The following is a 7,327-nucleotide window of genomic DNA, read 5'->3' on the forward strand; positions in this document are numbered from 1 at the left end:
TTTCTCAGGATCCACTGCAATCCCTTCCTTTGTGATCACATGACCTAAATACTGAATCTCCTCTTTATAGAAATTGCATTTGCTAAGTTTAGCATACAACTGATGTTCTCGTAGAGTTTGCAGCACCATCCGGAGGTGTTCCTCGTGCTCCTCCTTGGAGCGAGAATAAATCAGAATATCATCAATGAATATTAGTACAAATTTGTCTAAAAATTGATGGAAAACGCTGTTCATTAGGCACATGAATGTGGCGGGTGCATTAGTCAATCCAAAACGTAGCACTACAAACTCGTAGTGTCCATACCGGGTTCTGAAGGCTATTTTAGCAATATCCTCTTCTTTAATTTTGATTTGATGGTAACCAGATCGCAGATCAATTTTAGAAATTATTGTCGCCCCCTTGACTTGATCAAAAAGCTCATCGATCCAAGGTAAGGGGTATTTATTTTTAATTGTGAGCTTCTTCAGCTGTCGGTAATCGATACACATTCGAAGAGTTCTGTCTTTCTTCCTGACGAATAACACCGAAGCTCCCCATGGAGATACACTGGGGCAGATATAATTTTTATCCAGCAATTCTTGTAATTGCATTTTCAACTCAGTCAACTCAGGTACACTCATTCTATAAGGTGTCCGCGAAACTGGGGCAGCTCCTGGTATTAACTCAATGGTGAAGTCAATATCCCTCTTTGGAGGTAATCCAGGAATTTCCTCCGGAAACACATCCGCGAACTCTTTTATTACTGGAAGGTGGTCTAGCGGGTTTACTTTATTCTTGGTTTCTGCATAACCCACCTGAATGGCATACACCTGGCATCTTTTCCGGATGCATTTCGCTAGCTGAGATGCAGTGATTGGCCGAACCTGCACTGGTCGTTTAATTCCCTGCATTTCCTGTTCCATTCCAGAATCATCCTTGTACCGTATGATCTTCGTTTTGCAGTTCACTAAATCCCAATGCTTTTCTAGCCAGTCCATCCCAATTAGGACGTCATAGGATCCAAGTGGAAGCATGTTCAGATCTGCCACCACTGGCTGTCCTGCTATCATTATAGGGCAGTTTTTGATTTTTTCCATTACTCGTCTTTTAGCCCCTGTAGCTAGCTGTACCAGCCAAGGGTTCCTGAATTTTTCAGGCTGCAATTTACACTGTTCAACTATCTTTGGTCTAATATAACTTAAAGTAGCTCCAGGATCAATTAGAACAGTGATAGAAAGGTCTAAAATTTTACCTTCAAATTCTACCATGGTGGGCTGGTATTCTGCCTGGCGGTCGTCCAAGGCTGGGTTAATTCTTGGCACACATCGTCCCACGTCGCCCACGGTTGATGCCTCATGAATCTGGGATATCTTATCAATTCCCTTCCGTTGCGGACAGTTCTTGACGTAGTGCGGTCCGCCACAACCCCAGCACTGCATCGGGGGTTTGGTTATTCCCTCACTGTCCATCTTGGCGGATTGTTCGCCCACTCTGGTTTCACGGATGGGCTTGGGTCTGAATGAACCTCTCGGTGCTGTCCTACTATTCTGGCCTTTGCTGCTTCCTTTAACTCCACTGCTCCGGCCTCCTCTATTATTTCCAACAATTTTACTATTCTTTTTCTCACTCCATTTTCTGTTGGAACTGTCCCCTTTCTGTTTGCTCTGCTGATAGCAGATTCTGGCCTTGCGAATAGCTTCTTCCATGGTTCTAGGATTGTCAAATTCAATCCTTTCTCTCATATACGTGGGTAAACTACTAACAAACCTTTACACCTTGGCTTTTTCTTCTTTAAGGTAGGGTACATAATGGAGCAAGGATGTGAAACGATTGATAAACTCATCCATAGTCTGTTGTCCTGATTGCAGATCATGGAATTCCTTTGCCTTTTCATCATAAAAGCGTTCTGTCAAATATCTCTCCTTAAAATATTTCTGGAATTTTTCCCACGTTATGGTTCGTTCGCTTACCCCTTTAACGATTTTAACTTCCTCCCACCACAGTGTTGCTTTCCCTTGCAACTGGAAAATAGCCAATCGTGCCTTCAAGTTATGGTCATACTCATATAGCTGAAAATATTTATTCATATTAATTAGCCATGCTTCAGCCGCTTCCTCTTGTTCCCCATCGTAGTGTGGGGGTTTAATTTTCTAGAATTCTCCCTGTAATTCCACCTTTTGACGCTTTGAGGTTTGCTGTTCTGATGCATTATCAGATTGATCCTCTCCTTCTTCAGGGATTTCAGATTCTGCTTGGTAACGTTGCTCCTCCGTCATTCTCTGTTGTTCTGCACTGGGGTTAGCTAGTGGCAGGTTCTGTTTGTCAGACAAACTTTTTAAAATCCTTTCCTACTCCATTGTCAATCATGCATTATCCTCCCTCAACCGAGCCATTTCATTTTTCAGCTCCTGAACTGTTTCTAATATGGCCAGATTCGTGCTGCGGGTCTCCTCACCCAGCTGCACCCACAACTCTGGGTTGTCTCCAGGATTTGTTGCAGGCCCCCGATCGGCTGCGGGCCCGTGCGGTGCACTGCCAGCTCTCTGCATGCTAACTGTTACTATTTAGTACCTTTGTTGCTCTTTTTCTTTCCCCTTGCCTACCCTGGTCTGGTCTAGTCATGAAACATTTAACATTGTGAGCTTCCTGCACAATTTTGTTACCCCAAAAAAAGAAAGAAATATCAATGCCATGGTGACCTTCTCAACTTTTAACACATCATTCACATCCCAGAGGCCACAGTATGGGTATTCTGGGCTCTGATACCAATTGTCACATATCTAACCACATATTAAAGCATAAAAAAAAAAATTATATAGTGCCTACACTTCGTTAATATATATTATACAGTGCCTACACTCCATTAATGTATATAACCCTTGGAAGTATATGGTATGGCAATGTAACGTTTACCATTTAATGGATTTATTCTAAATTCTATTGCTTAACATTAATGGCGCTCCTCTACCATGAATACGATAGCATGAATAACTATATTGTATTGCCTTGAGCGTATTAAGGCAGTCCTGCTTCTCATTTGTTGGCGCCACCTACGCTGGACACCTGGCATTGGCATTGAACCCCGTCGGCCTGTTCATGTGAATGGGGCATGGCTTCCAGGTTGGGAACTTTCCCGCTCTTCGTTTTTGGGTATTGCCGCCTTAATCAACGGCGTGAAGACTCTGGGTAAGATCGAGGGTGGAGATAGCTCCACGTCTCCACTGCTGGAATTTAAGCTATATACTTGGTCTTTCCGGATTCTTCGAGGTTTCGCTAGCATTGTTTGGCGCTTCACAGTTCTCTGCTCCATTTCGACACAGCAAGGAGTCTGCCCCATAGCTCCGCGCTAAGATCATCCGCCATTCCTGGCAGCATGCACCCTCACTGATGCGCTTCCGCTCCATGGATATAAATCTTCGAACCGGCTTGGTAAGTTTTACTGTCAGTTTAATGTTTCTGATATAATCTAAGTTCATTTTTTACGAGGGTAGAATAATGATTTTCTCCATTGCATGACAGGTTGCAAATGGCTGCTTCCGGGGTTTACGGCAGTGTGAACATCCTCCAGGTGTTAGTCCGCCGAGGTTACCACAGGTACTTATATTCGTTTCGGGTGCATAGTCTCTGTTGAATCTCTTATGTCTCACCATTAGTCGCCACGGGGATTACCCTCTGCGTCTAAATGAGACCCCAACCTTACTCTTTCGTGGTTGGTCGCAGATGGCGATGGACGGATTATCATGTTCCTGTTCCATACGTTTTGGGTCTGATTTATGAATACTGGTTAACCCCTTCGCTTGCAGCGGTTTTGGGTTAAAGCCTCTGGTTCATGAGGCTGTAATTTTCGCCTGTGGTTTATTGAAACAACTGTATATTATTTTGTTTTTCGAATGTACTATATTTATGACTATGTTTAAAGCACTGGTTGGGAAACCGGCTCGTTTGCTTTTGGTCTGGACCCATATGGCCTGGCGGCCATTTATTTAATACAACCCTTTGTTCATATTATGCTGTCGTTTACTAGCATGTTGTTAATCAAGGTTTTCCATGAATAATAAGGTTTGAGCATTACCCAGTTTCCGTATTGTAATTCTCGTTCTGGAACTGTGCGTTTCGTTTACGGCATGAGATAAGGGTTTTATCTATGTTTGAATGTATTTTCTCAACAGATATGTATAGATTATAATGAAATATCGCACCTGCATATGGTTCAGTAGATGTATGGTCGATTCGATCTGGGTTCTCTGTAAGCAAGAGACCGTGTGGTTCTGAAAGTTAAGTTATGATTACGAACAATGATTTGTTCCTAGTTTATCAATAGTTGGAAAATACTTCTGTAGCTTCTATACAAATGTATATTTTGTACTTCATTTGATGCGTTTATAATGGTTTCGTTGTGCGTTATCCGAATGCCATCATGGCGTTGCTGCATGTCCCTCTGTTTCTGTAATGATGGTTTTCACATATATTAATTGTTGTTTTTTTGTAGAAGTCTCTTCCGGTATTAACTGTTCAGATCCTTAATTATTAAATTAAAGATATTACATAAGGTTTGAATCCTTGCTCGAATTTGTTTGTTCTCCCGATATTACGAGTTGAGGTTCAGGCTATCGCCTGACACAAGGGGACCTCCAGAACCCCACACATACAGCGGGTTCGACCTGGTTCAGGGGTCAAGAATTTACTAATCTCTTCTTATCTCCTTTTAAATTCTGCATCTTGGCACTATCTGGGCATATTCTACTTGAGGTTGTAAGGAAAAGATGTTCTGTTTTCTGTGAGTGTTATGGGTCAAGGTATGATACCTACTACAGGGTTTTGTTTCCCTCATTTGTTGCCTAGTTATTCTGGGTTCGGAGTCACAACGGCTGTAAGTCTATTTATCCATTAGTGACAATGCTTGTATTTCCAAGAATTTCTGCCCAATACTTATTGCATCGACCATTACAGATATATTGTTCACAATCATTACACAGATAATTACAGTTACACTATCTTGCCAATGTTACACAGATAACTATATATGCATGAGGGCTCAGTTACTTACCTGGTCTCTGTTGGTATTGTGAATCCTGAGCAAGTCTCCGGCCGAATTTCTGTGTAAAGCTTGTTATCCACCCAACCGTGAGACTTGTCCTTCGGGACCTGAGTCTCCCCCCAAGCTTCTTCTTACCGGATCACTATCCTTAGTAAGACAGCACTTTGTGCTCGACTATCTGGTCCTTACCAGACTTAGTCCATACAGGGCTTTCTTCCCCTTTGCTTTCTCTGCCTGTCTCCACAGCCCAGAGTTCTGTCAACCCCCTCCCCTTTTCCCTGGAAACACTTCCAGTTAGGAAAGGTGGTTATTTCCAGTTTTGTTAACTAACTTTCTTTTTCCAGTTCCCTTTTGGGAACTCCAATACTTTTATGAGTAATTCTTTTAATCATTTTAGTGCACATGTAAAATTAACAGAATACTCTTTAAAAGAAAATAAGTCCTTCAATTATCATTCTAATTCAGTTTTTACCGTAGTAAACCTTAAATAATTACATTTCATGGGGGCATCACAGAACCACAAGAAAAAGAGGATGCACACATTTCAGAACTAGGAACTTAGGAAAAGGTAGGTTTGGCCAGTGATGCAAAGCTATATGATATGGAAACTAATTTTAATGTTAGAAAGAGAAAATAGTTGATGGAAAAGTAAAAAATTTAAATTAAATTTCAAAATAACATTTATTTTGTTTTGAAGTAAGAAATGAATACTATAAAAGTTAGAAAGAAAGCCTATTTAACTGTTTTTGTAGTAAAAAAAAAACACAAAATTTCAAAGTTAAAAAACTAATAGTGAAATTTAAAAAGGCAATGTGTAAATTTCTTTCTTCAGAGTTGCTTGCTTTCAACAGAGTATGCACAAAGTTAATGCTTAAATATGAAATGTCAATCTTTATCTCAATGACACACACTATTTGACCTCATTTGAATTCACAATTACCAAAATGCTGTGAAAGTCATTATACATAATTTTTTTTCTAAATAATAAAATTGTTAAAATAAAATTCTAGGATAAGTTGTTAAATAAGAAAAAAAATTACTAGAATTCATATGGCTTAAGAGCATTTCTCACTAATAAAATAACTTTTTTAACTAATAAACAAAATCACATAGATTAATAATCCTCTTCATTAAAGTCATATGGATTAATAATCCTCTTCATTAGTAATTAAAAACTAATTAATTTATATTTTTTTCTAAATAATTCTAGGTTGGAAAATTTGAATGATAAATATATAAATAAAATATTTATTTCAAAGTTTGAGATAACCTATTTTTTTCAATATTTCTAAGAGCCTTGCAAAACTCTAGGAGTATCAAAAACTTAGCTACTAAAGCACTGAGGGTTTTTTAAGTACAACCAATTAGTTATTGGATTAAAACAATGAGGGAAATCATAAGGAAACACACATTGGGTTTCATAATAATATTTTGATCTGTAAAAATACATATTAATATATGTATCTATAAATTCACTAATTATAATGAATTTATTATTAGATATTTCAATATATTGCACTATATATTAACCCCCACAAAATTGTTTCCCTTATTTAAAGTAACCTTTTATCTAATACAATGTGCCCCTTAACCAAAAACAAATATGAATATCAAAACACTAATATGACCCATAACTGCTAATTTATTGTGATCACTCATACTCTTAGATAATTAAAAACCCTTCAATAATGCATCCTCTAACAACTATTACCATTGAAAAACAATGACAATTGTCAATTGATAACTCTTAAGGGACTAACTCTAAGATTAATTGAACCATAGTGCACTATGATCTTTAAAACACAATGAATTCTAGAATCTATAATCCCTAGTACACTTGATGATCATGACATTCTAATTCTTGAAATTTTACAACACACATCATTTTTAATATCTAACACATTAAATATACCACTAAAACTATAGCTTTTTTGCAGTTAAAGTGTCATAACATAGTGATGAATATGAATGAAGTGTAACTCCAAATTAAATCCTATATGAAAGGAATATAATAAATTTTGTGTATTTTTGAGATGATATTTTGATTATCGATATTGACCCAAAAAGAAATTTTCGTGAGCCAACATATGGTAATGATTTTGATTATTGTCAAGAGTTGCATAGGGAAGACATGAAATGGCAAAGCAACACAAGAGGAGCTCACAGGTGTGGATCACAAGAGATCCTTAAAGCAAAATGACACACTAGCTTCACATTAATCTCCAATATTAAATAGATACAATTTGTTAAGGACAACAAATCATATCCCTGAATAATAGGAATTGAATGGCTAAGAAAAGTATAATGCA

This window comes from Pinus tabuliformis, chromosome 1_2 (genome assembly GCF_031772625.1).
Source record: "Pinus tabuliformis cultivar Carrire ecotype Pingquan chromosome 1_2, CPIR1, whole genome shotgun sequence".
Classification (NCBI taxonomy): Eukaryota; Viridiplantae; Streptophyta; class Pinopsida; order Pinales; family Pinaceae; genus Pinus; species Pinus tabuliformis.